This window comes from Triticum dicoccoides, chromosome 1B (assembly GCF_002162155.2).
Source record: "Triticum dicoccoides isolate Atlit2015 ecotype Zavitan chromosome 1B, WEW_v2.0, whole genome shotgun sequence".
Taxonomy (NCBI): Eukaryota; Viridiplantae; Streptophyta; class Magnoliopsida; order Poales; family Poaceae; genus Triticum; species Triticum dicoccoides.
The window spans coordinates 110587534-110601155 of NC_041381.1; the positions used below are offsets into that span (position 1 = coordinate 110587534).

The following is a 13622-nucleotide window of genomic DNA, read 5'->3' on the forward strand; positions in this document are numbered from 1 at the left end:
TCGGTGTTAACTAGTAATGGTGCACCACCCCATTTGAAAAAAAAATTGAAAGTTTTTTTGAAAACTACTAATGGCGCACGGTGGGTTTGGTGCACCATTACTATGTCAACTAGTAATGGCGCACCACTCCCACGGTGCGCCATTAGTAGTTTTGAAAAAAAAAAATTTTTTTACTAATGGCGCACCGTGGGATGTGGTGCGCCATTAGTATTTGCACACTAATGGCGCACCAACACATGGTGCGCCATTAGTATTTAGTAATGACGCACCACATGTACAATGCGTCATTAGTGTCCATCCCATCTATAGCCTTTTCCTAGTAGTGGTGGAAGCAACCATATTAAATCTAGCACAATTATATCTTGCATAGGCAAGTCACATGTCTAACAAGACTACAAACATATGGGATTTGAGTCCAGGAGGAGGTTCATTTAATCAAGAAAATCCCATTACCTTCCTGCACTAATCACACCCAGCAGCCAAAAATCACAATTAGACGGCGTGGACAAGGCGCCGCTGACCTTGGCATGGCTGGTTCGTTGCCAATTGGGGAAGAGAAACCAGAGCTTGGCTAACCATCAAGTACGTATAGGGAAACAAGCCATCAGGTTATGCTCAACCTCGCCACAATCTGCGCCATCAACAACACCAAGTGGTTAGTGTACGAAGATTAACCAAAGAAATTGAGAAGTGAACCAAAACGAAATTTTGCCTGAGAAGGAAAAGGAGAAGAGGACGATGCAAGGCTGCACCCCATGGCCAGCGGGAAGCGGAGCCGTGCGTGGGGGCGAGAGAGGAGACGGAGAGGAGCCGCCGGAATCCACCGGAGCCGCGCCGGCGACGAAACCGATGCCCAGCCTGAAACCCTTGCCACGAGTCAGGGTCGCGAGCGAGCGCGAGAGGCCGTGCGTCGTGGATCTGGCCGGACGAGAGGAAGAGGCGGAGCACCTGCCGTGTGCACGCGAGGACGACGGCGTGGATCTGGCAGGCAGGGCGAAGGAGACTGCGGAGCCAAAGCAGCGGCGCTTCCCGGCGTCCGACCACCGAGCGGCAGGCGGCTGCCCTTGGGCTGCTTCTCGGAGGACTTGCCACGAGAGAGGAACAGGGAGGGGATGGTAGCGCGGTTGCGGCTGGTCGGTGGCGGCGGCGGACGAGGAGGATGGCCGGCAGGGCGAGGGTAGGCGGGGAAGAGAGGAGTTTGGAATGGGAGGGGCGGCGGAGGCTCTCCCTCGAGTGAACAGGAAGAGGGGACGAAGCCGATTGGGGAGAAACCCTATGGGTGCTGCACTTTTATACAACATAGTGAAATTACGAAAATGCCCTCGGCGGGGCACGAGAATTACGCGCGGTGGCACGAGATCTTTACCGCGGGACGGTAACTATTCATTGCTACAACGCCTTTTTTGATCCGGCGGCCCAGATCATCCAGGGGCTTGATCCGACGGCTAGAATCGCATCAGGAAAACGAGATGGACGGCCAGAATCGCCTGAGCTCTGAGAGCGCCCGAAAGTGACTGCATCCCTTATTTCTGGATTCTTTCGAGGTCAAAAGCTCGCATTTTTATCCGCTGGATCTGCAGGAACGACGACGATGATGCCGGCGCATCCGGGCTCTTCGTCGACCTTCCCGTGCTGGAGGCCGACACTGCCGGCTTCTCCTACCGCTGCCTGGAATCTCTGTTGCTGCTCAAGGTGTTGCATCTCCTCCACGGTCTCCCTCCTCGGCTGCTGCGCCTCCTCCGCGGCTGGGCGCCAGGGCAGTTGGGAATCAAACGAAGAGGTCAAGGGGAGCCACAACGGTGAGACGCGACGCTAAGGAGTAAGACGGCCGGATCTGGAGCTTGAGGCCCTCCACCGCGCTTGTGTTCGTCAGATTGCAAGGTCAGTCTACTCTGACCAATCTCGCCCAATTATCTGTACTCCCTCAATTATCTGCCAAGTACCCCTGTTGAAATGAGGAATCATCTTGATCCTACAGATTACCATCCTCTCGATTGTGGCCTGGCGGAAATCATCTGGATCCGACTAGTTTGTACTTAGGCACTAGTGTTGCGCTGCTCTTTTTCCTTGTGATGCTTGAGTACTGAAGAAATTGTTTGGATAATATGCACTTTTCTTTTGCTTATGCTCTTCTGAGATTGGCTAGTTACTGTTTGGGGAGTAGATGTAGTGTGTAGTAATTTGCAAGTGAATCACTGTGTATATCAGTGCTAAATACAGTTACAAGCACAATCCTACTAATGCTTGTACACTGAAACAATTGGTCATCTCAAGGTCAAATATCAAGAAGAGCTTCTTGTCATTGGTCAAAATTTTCATCATCTCAAGGTCAAATTTTAGAGTACTTGGTCTGACATTTACTTTGTCTGCTGTAGTAAGCCCTGGAGTTGTACAGAGGAGAGGAAGAGGCAGTCACTGAGGGCGTGCTACGTCTACGGGCTCATCTTCTTCGCCATCAACCCGCACAGAGTGAGCATCTGCTAGTTTAAGCTGGGTAAAGTGGTCGCCTTCTAAATCATGAGACACATCATCGACAGAGTGTTTTGTAGAGACCATCAGTGAAAACCCAGTAATTCGTTTGTCGATCCATCGTGCATCCTTCTGATGCTAGCTAGTCAGGTGGTGCATGTGTACACTTGTTCACTCCTTGTAAACACCCGGATCACCATTGCAATTAAGTGCCTTCTGAAATTAGGGGAGTAACAATGATGATGATACAAACTTGTAAGCCACAACAAATTCTGCTTCTGCAAAAAAGAAAACCAACTCTGCCTCTGTTTTGGAGAATAAAACATGAAGGAGAAAGATTGTGTGTGTGTGGATGATAATCAAGCAGATGGAGTATATCTTCCGGAGTAGTAACTTATGCATCTTACTCACTTGACTGTTTAAATATCTTGTACCGTAACCATATCAAAGTTGGAAATTAATTTGTTTGTCTGAATAAACGTTTCGCAATTCTGCAGCAGCGCTGCTGTCGGAGTCGTCGGTGGATGAGACGCCCACGCCACCAGCGGTATAAATATATAGTGCTTGGCAACAATAAATATACAAGTATATAATTTGTGGCAACAATAAAAACATACTCCAAACATAATCTGTGGCAACAATAAAAAAACACTCCAAACAATACACACATACTCCAACGGAGTAGACTACACAATAATCTGTGGCAACAAACTGGAGTAGGATCAGTGTCCAAGCATCTCTAGTGCCTTTGCATACACTTCTGGAGGAACTGAGATCCTGGACGGTAGCACTTGTAGCCTTTCTAGCCTTTCCTTGTTCATGTGTGGGATTTTGTATTTATTGGCTCACCAATCTTCATTACTTCGACCATGCAAGTCTGCAGAGTCTTCGAACATGTGCTCCCAATATTGCAGCCACGTCCTTCTTATCAGTTCTCTTGAACTTGTCTCCTCTACTCTTATGGAGGGTTTCCAAGGACATGTAAGCGGCATATCTCTGCGCATCAGTGAGCCAATTCCTTTGCCTTTGTACTCCTACAATAGCAATAGAATAATAAAATTAATTATTGCAAGAATATTACAAATTGGTTGATGGAAATGTAAACAAGAGGTCAGCAATAGCAATAGCAAGTAATTCCATAGGAGTATTTCTTGCTGAAAATGTTGCTTGATGTAAGTATAAACATAAATTCTTGAGTTCAAGCTTTCTGCTCTCTCTGTGTAGCCATGAATATTTCCGCTCTCTCTCTGTCTCTCTCTCTCTCTCTCTCTCTCTGTAGTATGTACACATCTCCCCTTTCCCTAGCAAAAAAGAGAATGCTCTAACTAGTCTAGTCTCTCTAAGTGACCAAGTGGGAGACATCACACCCACCTGTCTGGTTTATGCAAGATCCTCCCTAACAATCTACTGTACTCCAGTATAATTTTTTCGAGGTTTAGGATTGCTAGTATGAAAATGGTGTACTTTATAAATTTGCAAGAATTTCAAATGGAGTACTCCAAATATGCATGCTGTTAAAATGAACATTAGGAGTACTCCAAATATGCATGCTGTTAAATATGAAAATGGAGTACTCCAAATATGCATGTTGTTAAATATGAAAATACAGTATAATTCTGCAAGAACATTAGGATTTCAACATTGATGAGAAATGGAGTAGAATTCTACTGATCACTATGCACAATTATACTCCATTATAGGTTGAAATCTTAGCAATCCCTTCCTTCTATGTCACTTCTCTGTTATGGACACAATATGCACAATTCTACTCCATTGATCATTCATCCTGATAATGTTCAACATCAAGGCTTCCATTTTGACCGGTAATGTTGCCTTTTTCTTCAGGTTCTCACAATAGGCACAATCTGTTATTGCTTAGCAATCCTTGATGTTGAAAATGGAGTAGAATGTCAAATGAAGCTTCCTCATATGCACTATTCAGTCTTAGCAATCCCTTTTCTGTTACTTCTCTGATGCATAATTTGATGCAAGATTAAAAGAAATTATACCTGTATTTTGACCAGCATTGTTGCCTTCTTCTTGAGGTTCTTCGTTGCTTTCTTCAGGTGGAGTGAAATTGAGGTCTGGGACTACCATGATTTATACTGAGCCAATGATCTACCGTTGTCGCCGTTGAGGATCTGCTGCTGTTGCTTCTGTTGAGGGCCAATGATCTGCTACTGTTGATGTTGAGGATCTGCTGCTGTTGCTTCTGTTGAGGGCCAATGATTTGCTACTGTGGATGTTGAGGATCTGCTGCTGTTGCTTCTATTGAGGGCCAATGATCTGCTGTTGTTTCTTCTGTTGAGGATCTGCTGCCGAAGGCAAGGAGCTACAGTTGAGGATCTGCTAGGCAAGGAGCACCGAGCCTGGAGGTGGTCACGCATGAGAGGAGCTCCTGATCTTCTCCCCTGGCCCCCGGTGAGCTGGACCTTGCTGGCGACACGGGGAAGAAGGGAGGTGGTTCTGGGCGAGCTTTACCTTGCCGGCGAAGTGCTGCTGGGGCCGGCGGCCGGCGAGGTGCCCTCCTGGGGCCGGCGGCAAGGTTCCTGGATGAGCAGGAAGCTGGGCAGGGAGGAGGAGATCCTGGGCGGAGGAGAATCTGGGCGAGGTGGGCAGGAAGGAGATCCTGGCGAGGTGGGCAGGGAGAAGCTGGGCGGCGAGCCGGCAACGCGCTGGGAGGCGATGCACTTGGCGAAGCGATCCCGATGGTTTTTGAATTTCAAGTTGATGGAGATTGTTGTCCATTAGCGTTTTTTTGGGGGCTGTCAGAAATCTCCTTCCGCGGCCTACAAAAGTGAACGGAGGGAGTACTATTTTGTCTGGCGGATAGTGTCGATGGCATCATCAACGTCTGTCGAAGTGGTGGTCACATACTGCAGGTATGCTAGCTCCTCACAATAAAGACATAATTTTAAGTTTGTTACAGTTTATGGATGAAACTGGGAATCACGTTCCACAAGCACCTCATAGTTATGTATAGTTTTTCTGTACATATGGTGTGCTGAACTCCTATTTAAAGACGTTATCATTATCCATCTGATCCTTCTATTTGTTAGTTGGTTTCCTAAATAAATCAGTTCAGACGATTAATTGATTTGGAGTAGAACATGTCTTGCATTATAAGCTCCCGGCAATTATATTTCAGATCAATATTTGTAGCTGGCCAGTTTTTTTTATTGAGGGTAAAGCATTTATTCCAAGCTAAGAAAACAAAACAGGTTCACAACATCCGACATCCGAAGTCTCATCTGCCCTAAACAGCCGGCAACAAACCAAAAAGAAGAAAACGACCAGACAGAAAACAGAAGAAAGTCTAAAACTGCACTACTTGCAGGCTCATTTTCAAGTGATATGCAGACTTTACAGTGAACTGGCCATTCTTTGTAAAATTCCATGCAATTACACCCGGTCCACCAACCACAATCTGTTTAATATCCTGTGCATCATCAGGTGAGAACATTTCATCAATTTTTGCATCATCCCATGCATCTCCCTGTACGTTGAGCAGGTCGGCCACCTTGGTAACACCATGCATATACAACTGACCCAGCGGCTTGAGACTCCCCTGTCTTGGAATCCAATTATCATGATGCACATTGACAGAGGTGCCATCACCAATCCTCCACACTAAACCTTCTTGTAACAGGTCTCTTCCAAGCAAAATGCTCCGGAAAGTGAACGAGGCTCCACTTGGGCACGTAGCCGTCATAATTGATCCCTCCTTGAAGTACCGTGCCTTAAGCACTCTAGCGCAAAGGGATTCAGGGTTTTGCAAAATCCTCCAAGCTTGCTTAGCAAGCAACGCTTGGTTGAAAGCCTCCGGGTCCCTACCTCCCTCTCTCTTCGAAGAGCACATCTTATCCCAAGAAATCCAGTGTACCTTCCTTTCACCATTTGCTGCACCCCACCAGAATTTCGAGGAGATCGATTTCAGGTTCCGGCACATCTTCTTTGTGAGTTGAAAACAGCTCATGGTGTAAGTAGGAGTAGACTGAAGCCCTGACTTAATAAGAATCTCTCTTGCAGCCTTCATCAACTCTTGTCCCTTCCAACCAGAGACCTTGCTTGTCGAGCTTTCCCTTACATACTTGAACGTACCCTCTTTCGATCTACCAACCAGTGTTGGTAAACCAAGGTACCGTTCACTCAAAGCCTCAGAAGTGATACCTATAGCTTGCTTGAGCATAACTTTATCCGCATCTCTGCATCCTTTCCCAAAGAGTATGGATGATTTTTGGAGGTTTACCTTCTGACCCGAGGCCACCTCGTAGTCGGCCTTTGTAGCTGGCTAGTTGCTACCTCTTAAAATATATATAGATGTTGCGAACCAACCTGTGGTTGGATGGTTAGAGGGACTGTGGTATGTCCAGCCCACCAGGTTCAAATCCTGGTGCTTGCATTTATTCCTGGATTTATTTCAGGATTTCTGGCGATGCACATTCAGTGGGAGGAGACGTTTCCGGAGGTGCTCATAGGGATAGGGTGAGTGTATGCGCGTGTATATGAACGCTTGTGTCTGTACTGATGTTAAAAAAATAATATAGATGTTAAAGTGTGCATGTTATCTTCAAATGAATGAGATAATTAAGAGAAGACCAGGATAACAATATAAATCAGCATAAGCAAAAATTGTAGTATAATATTAAATAGTACATAAAAATGACGCACTCATATCTGTTTCTCTTAACATGTCTTTCATAATGAAGTTCTAAGCTTATGGAGTGTACTTCTACATGTAAAAAAAAATCTTAAGCTTTAGAATGCACTTTTCATTATTTTTTCTAATCGAGCTCAAAGGAGGCACTTATGCCACTTAGGTTAGGAAGCACCCAAGATTTTACTCACAGTACTAACAAAAGGAAAGATACATTTATCGCAATAGAAATACATTTATCATTTAAAAGCAAGGTATGTTACATATTTTTTTTCAGTGATTAAGACATGGCTTGCAAAAACTCAATAAGTAAATTTACAAAGAAAGAAAAAATTGTCATTTTGGCGTGTAATATTTTTTCCTTTCATTAAGACATGGCTTGGGGAAACTCATTAATACGTGAGTACAGCTTACAATCCATGCATGTATGATGCATTTCCGTGATTACTTTCGATACATGGAAATAAATAATCTGTTGACTTGAATGACCGGCCGCTGATTGCTATGCAGCACCTTTTATTTGATGATTCGGTTTGCCATCCTTCCTTGTTTGATTAATAGTACTACCAAAGGAGGGAATTAGCATTTGGCGGGCAAACAGTCCGCCACCACGTTTTGGTTTCCCGCCACTGTGTTGTATATATATGAGCGCGCGTACGTCCGAATCCGATCAACACACCACCACATCAGCCTAACATAACAAGTAATTCCATGGCCGCCCCCAAGGAGATTGTAGTCATTGACTCCGAAGATGAGGACGACCAAGTCAATGGCGCCTCCTATGCCAAGGCCGTGTCCACGGCTGCTTCGTTCGTTGCTGCTAGCACCAACGGTGGCGACTCCCACGGCAACGGCGGCTCGGGCAGCGACTCCCACGGCAACGGCACCGGCACCGGCACCGGCGGCGACGACTCTGACTCCGACAACGCTTCCTCGGCCGCACCAAGTCGGCCGAAGCAGAGGCTACCGTACAATTACTGGCATAGCCAGGATGTTGTTCGGCTTCTGAAAACTGCTAGAAAGCTGCAAGAGGATTACGACAAAGCGCGCGTACCTGCATCCACTCTTCTAGAGGAGTTCCTCAAGGGCGGGAAGCCGTTCCGCCGTGGTAAGCTCACATCACGCAACATCACCTCCAAGATGAATTATTCACGGAGGATATTTGTTGATATGTGCACGGAAGATCGCGAACGTAAGTTTCGGCAAGTGCACTGAGAGTGAAAAAGTATTCTTCGAATGTTGCAAAGAGTTAGGGCATCTCCAGCCGCGCCCTCAACAGCCCCCCCCCCCCAGGCCACTTTTTCGGCGCCGGCGCCGAAAAAACGGCCCAGTCGCGCCCCCAGGACGCCGAAAATCGCCGGTTCGGACCTTTTTTCCGCCCGGCGGTCACAGGCCGAACCCGGCGCGCTGTGTCGTGGTTCTAAGTCTGACAGTAGAATGGGGGGTGGGTATGGAGAGGCAAGATCCTAGCTATGGAGTAGTTGTACACACGAGTGTTTAGCGAGTTCAGGCCCTTCTTGGAGGAAGTAACAACCCTACGTCTCGGAGCCCGGAGGCGGTCGACTGATTTCGGTGTATATGAGTTACAGGGGTGCGAACCCTTCTACCAGTGGAGGGGGGTGGCTTATATAGAGGACGCCAGGACCCCAGCCATCCCACGTAGCAGAGGATTAAAGTACATTAAGGCCAGGCGTTACTGGTAACACCCTACTTTAAAGTGTCATCATGACCATTAAGACTACTTAATTACAGACCGTTTGGATGCAGAGTAGATCTTGAACTCCTGATGGTCGAGTGGGTCTTGATGGTCGAGTGTCTTCAGGTTTGTCGAGTGTCTTCTAGCCGGTCGAGTGGAGTCTCTCTTGGTCGACTGGAAGGTAGCTTCGTCTAAGGATGTCCTTGGGCATGGTATCCTAGATAGGTCTATGACCCTACCCTAGGTACATATCCTCATCATTAGCCCCCGAATGGATCGAGGTTCGAGTGAGGAAGGAGTTGATGATTTTCTCCGACTCATTTCTTGCGCTTTGATTGTGTCGTATCTTGGATTGGCGATTTTTCTTTCGGTGTTGGCGTCAACTTTTACTTCAGTCGCCTTGATCCATTCTTATCTTTTGTCGAGTGAACTTTTGAACTTTGGAGAACTCGCGAGCGACGGATCGCGGGAAAGATATTGTCTGACAGATTGATCTGCTGCTAGCGGATTTTGCGGGACCCGAAATTTAGGAAGCGCGCGAAGCGGGGCGGTCCGCGGCAATCGGACGGGATAAGGCGTGGATGCCTCGATTTCTGCGCCGCCTTTTTCGCCACGTATCGTGCGTGCGCGACTGTTTCGGGATGTGACATGATCGCTCGGACCCACTCGTCAGCCACTCGGAAATGCCCTTATATAAAGCGCCGGGGGAGGGTTTTTTGAACAGTGCCTTCCCATTCTTCTCTCTTCCCTCTCTGCCTCCGCCCACTGCGCTTGCTCCCGGCTCCGCCTATCCACCTCTCGCGCGCTTCGCCGGCGACAATGGTGAAGGAGAAGACAGCGGCCCTAGAGCGCGCGAAGAAGGCGACGACGACGGGGCAAGCGAAGGGGAGACCGTCCAGTCGGGGCGGATCTTCGTCGAGGTCCCGCCTGCCGAAGGGTTGGGTCCAAGGGGATTGGATCCGCTCGACCATCACTGAGAAAGATCTCAACGACCTGGCCAATGAGGGACTGGTCCCCCACGGGTCAGCGAGGCTCCCGGGGTCCGAGTGTCAACCGCAGCCGCAAGAGGGTGGGTGCGTTCTCTTAGCCACTCACGTAGATCGTGGTTTTTCTCTGCCGCCGAGTGTGTTCTTCCGTGGGTTTCTGAATTTCTTTGGGGCGCAACTCCATCATTTCAATCCCAATTCCATCGCCTATCTTGCTGCCTTTGTGTCCATGTGCGAGAACTTCCTGGGTTGTCGACCGCACTGGGGTCTCTTCAAGCACATATTCACCTGTCGCTCACAGACAGTAAAAAAGGCGAGTCCGGATGACGAGAGGACCAAGGTTATTCAGATGTGCGGGGGTCTTGGGATTCAGTTGAGGAATAAGAGCACTTTCCCGGCCATGACCCTTCCTGAGTCGGTCAGAGGGTGGCAGTCGACTTGGTTCTACTGCCAAGACGAGTCGACGCCGGGGCAGTCGACTGGTCTCCCTCCATTCTCCATGGACCGAGTGGACAAACCGTCTTCTCTGAAGGTGCTTCCTGAGGAGAAAGCCGAGGTAAAAATGTTGATGGAGCGCATGGTCCAACTCGTTCGGGACGGAGTGACGGGCATGGATCTTCTGGAAGTCTTCCTTAGGCGGCACATCCAACCGCTCCAGTACCGAGGCCACCCGATGTGGCTGTACTGCGGTACCGAAGACACCACTCGGGTCCATCCAGAAGCAGTCGATGATGCCACGCTGGAGAGGTGGGTGGCCGCCATCACAGGGAACAAGGACAACCCTCGAGGGGCTAGGAGGATCCCGCCACTCGACTGTACTTATACGCCGGACGCGGTATGGCCACTTATCCCCGATTGTGATCTTGCTTTATCCATTCTGCTTTGCCGCGAATTGGTCGATTGATCTTCGTTTTGCTTTGTTGTCTGACAGGCCACCACTGAATTGTACTCGATGCCCAATGGGGCGCAGACGCCGACTGAGGAGGAGGAAGGAAGCGGGGCCGAAAGCCCGAAGGAGTGGGATTCGGATGCTAACGACGACGACGAGGGTGATGACTCTGGTGAGGAGGAAGAAGAGGAGGAGGAGGAAGTTGCACCTCCCCGCTCGGAAAGACGCTCGAAGCTTGCCCATGATCCAGCGACTGAGCGGGGTAAGGTGGTCGCAACCGCTTCCCAGTCGACCAAGCGCCCTCGGACTACTTCTCCGGCACCGACTGAGAAGGCTCCGAAGCAATCTCGAGTGGCACCGTCGAAGCCTGCAAAGGTCTTGCCGAAGATGAAGATGGTGATCCCCACTATCTCAGGGTAATGGTAGTTTTGAGCTTTCCCTGTTTCATGAACTTGTTCTTGGTCGACTCATGGGCCAATCGACTGACTTTTGGAACTGCAGCGCTGCTACTTCCGACACTTCGGCGAGGGCCGAAGATCACGAGATGGAGGATGCTGCAACCTCGAAACCTGGTATGACTCTTGTGCTGCCGTTTTTAGTCGACTGACTTATTGTCTCTAATTTTGATTCTTTCTGCAGTTTCATCTAACATTGTTATTGACCTTCCTGACGACGACGATGAAGAACCACCACGGCCGAGGAGAAGCAAGAAAACGTCTGTTGGCAAGGCGACTCAGGATGTGCCGGCACCCGAGACGTTGGTCGTGGAGGGAGACAATGTCACTCGACCCACAGTAACCTTCGCGGTGCCGTTGACGAGTGCTCGCCCTTCGTCGTCGAGTGCTGCTCAACCCTCGCTTTTCTCCACCTACCCCGTTCTAGAAGACCAAGCCAGTGCTGCTAGAGAAGCGATACGCCAAGCGGGGGTCATGATGGAGCAAGTGAAGGCGATACGAGAAGCTAGCCAGGCAGCCTATGACGCCAGTTCGGAGACTAGGTCGAATAGATTCATAGACCGGAGGGGCACGCTGAGTGCACCTACTGGGTGTAGTCCCCGAGACTGTGGTCGGCTGCTTGCAGTCGATTATAGTCTGAAGAACACCTCCGGTTTTTTTTGTGTGTTGTTGGTCGACTGGTCGACTCTAACTGATGAAACTAGTGGGGGCACGCTGAGTGTACCCACTAGGTGTAGTCCCCGAGACTATGGTCGAATGTTTGCATTCGGTCGTAGTCTTAGAAACGCAATGATTTTTCCTTACTCACTCGGAAGTGAATTGTCTTTGACATCTGTCGATTGGTTCTTCGTAGAAATCCTGTGACCTTGCGGCTCGTTATACTGAGTTGGAGAACAAACACATTCAACTCGAGCTCGATCTGAAACTGGCCCAAGAGAACTTGACGAAGGCGAAGGAGGAAGCTAAAGGTATGCTTGGTGAGGCCTTTGACGATTGCCTTCGCCTCTCACTTGTTTCCGAATCTAATCTCACTGTAACTTTGCAGGCAAAGTGAGGGATGCCCTGAAGAAACAAGAGCTTGACTTGGCTGAGATGCAAAAAACTGCTTTAGAGAAGACCAGGCTTGCGGATGAGAAGCTGGCTTCAGTGACTAAGCTTGAAGAAGAAAACACCAATCTGAAAGCTGCTCTTGATGCTGCCAACCAGGAGGTCAGTCGACTGAAAAGCGACAAGACCACCCTGAATGACAAGGCCAGTGAGTTGAAGAGAAAGAAGAATGATCTAGAGGCTTATCTGGGTGGACTCACCAAGAAGTTGTTCCTCCTGCTTGAAGGTAATTCTTTGTATCAAACAAATATTTTAATTGTAACCTTCGACTGTTTGTCTTGACTCAATGGTTGTGCTCGCAGAATTTTGTCAGAACTTTGAAGAGGAGACTGGTCGACTGGAAGTAAACCTGGACCCCATCAACTCTCCTGTGAAAGATGAAGTCGCCATGAACGTGCTCCGACTTGAATCTCGTGTTGCTGCCGTCATCGATTATCTCGCAAGGCTGAAGGTCGCAACTTCCCGCATCGACACAACAGTCTGGCCAAGAGAGACACTCCAGAACGACCTTGAGTCTCTGATGACTCGACTGAACGAGGTCCCAAGTCGAGTGCAGGAGTGGAAAAAGTCTTCGGCCAGGTGCGGCGCGGATGTTGCTCTGTCTCTGGTCCGCGTTCACTGCAAGGATGCACGAGAGGACAAGCTGGTGGCTCTTAGGGTGGCCAACACCAAGAAGCACGATTTTAGATCTTTCATGGAGACCTTCATTGCCACTGCCACTCGGATTGCAGATGGAATTTATCTGGACGAGTTTGTGGCACCTTCCAGCCCTCCACAGGAGGGGTAAAAAACTTCTGAGCTTGATACTTTAAATTTGCCTCGGTATTGCCGAGTGAGTTTTGTAACCGACAAACCTTAACAGGCCTAGCGCCTGAGCACTTTCGGTTCCATTAGGTGTTATCCGAACTTGGGTTCGTCGCTGAATATGTTTGCATTTGGTTTGAGGCGTCTTTTGCAGGTTAAAGCGAAGCGCTTATTGCCATCGACTTGTCCCCCAATTCACTTAGGCGAGCACTGGGCTGCAGCTAAGTTCCCGAGTGAGAGGTTTGCCCTCCACTCAGTAGGATTTTTAGATACTTAGGCGAGCACTGGGCTGCAGCTAAGCCCCCGAGTGGGAGGTCTGCTCTCCACTCGGTAGGATTTCAGACACTTAGGCGAGCACTGGCTGCAGCTAAGCCCCCGAGTGGGAGGTCTGCTCTCCACTCGGTAGGATTTCAGACACTTAGGCGAGCACTGGGCTGCAGCTAAGCCCCCGAGTGGGAGGTCTGCTCTCCATTCGGTAGGATTTCAGATACTTAGGCGAGCACTGGGCTGCAGCTAAGCCCCCGAGTGGGAGGTCTGCTCTCCACTCGGTAGGATTTCA

General features: G+C 49.0%; 1 long non-coding RNA gene across 4 annotated transcripts; it reads left to right on the forward strand.

The window, feature by feature from the left end:
* The first annotated feature begins 1559 nt into the window (after positions 1-1559).
* LOC119322357 lies at positions 1560-7056 on the forward strand. 4 transcript variants are annotated; one of them, XR_005155563.1, is made up of 5 exons: positions 1560-1881; positions 2376-2469; positions 3346-3450; positions 4536-5351; positions 6894-7056. It is a non-coding gene; the product is annotated as an uncharacterized LOC119322357 (long non-coding RNA). The 4 variants fall into 4 exon arrangements; XR_005155557.1 differs by lacking the exon at positions 6894-7056 and adding an exon at positions 2967-3016 and having other exon boundaries at positions 4536-5568; XR_005155546.1 differs by lacking the exon at positions 6894-7056 and having other exon boundaries at positions 4536-5568.
* Positions 7057-13622: the final 6566 nt, after the last annotated feature.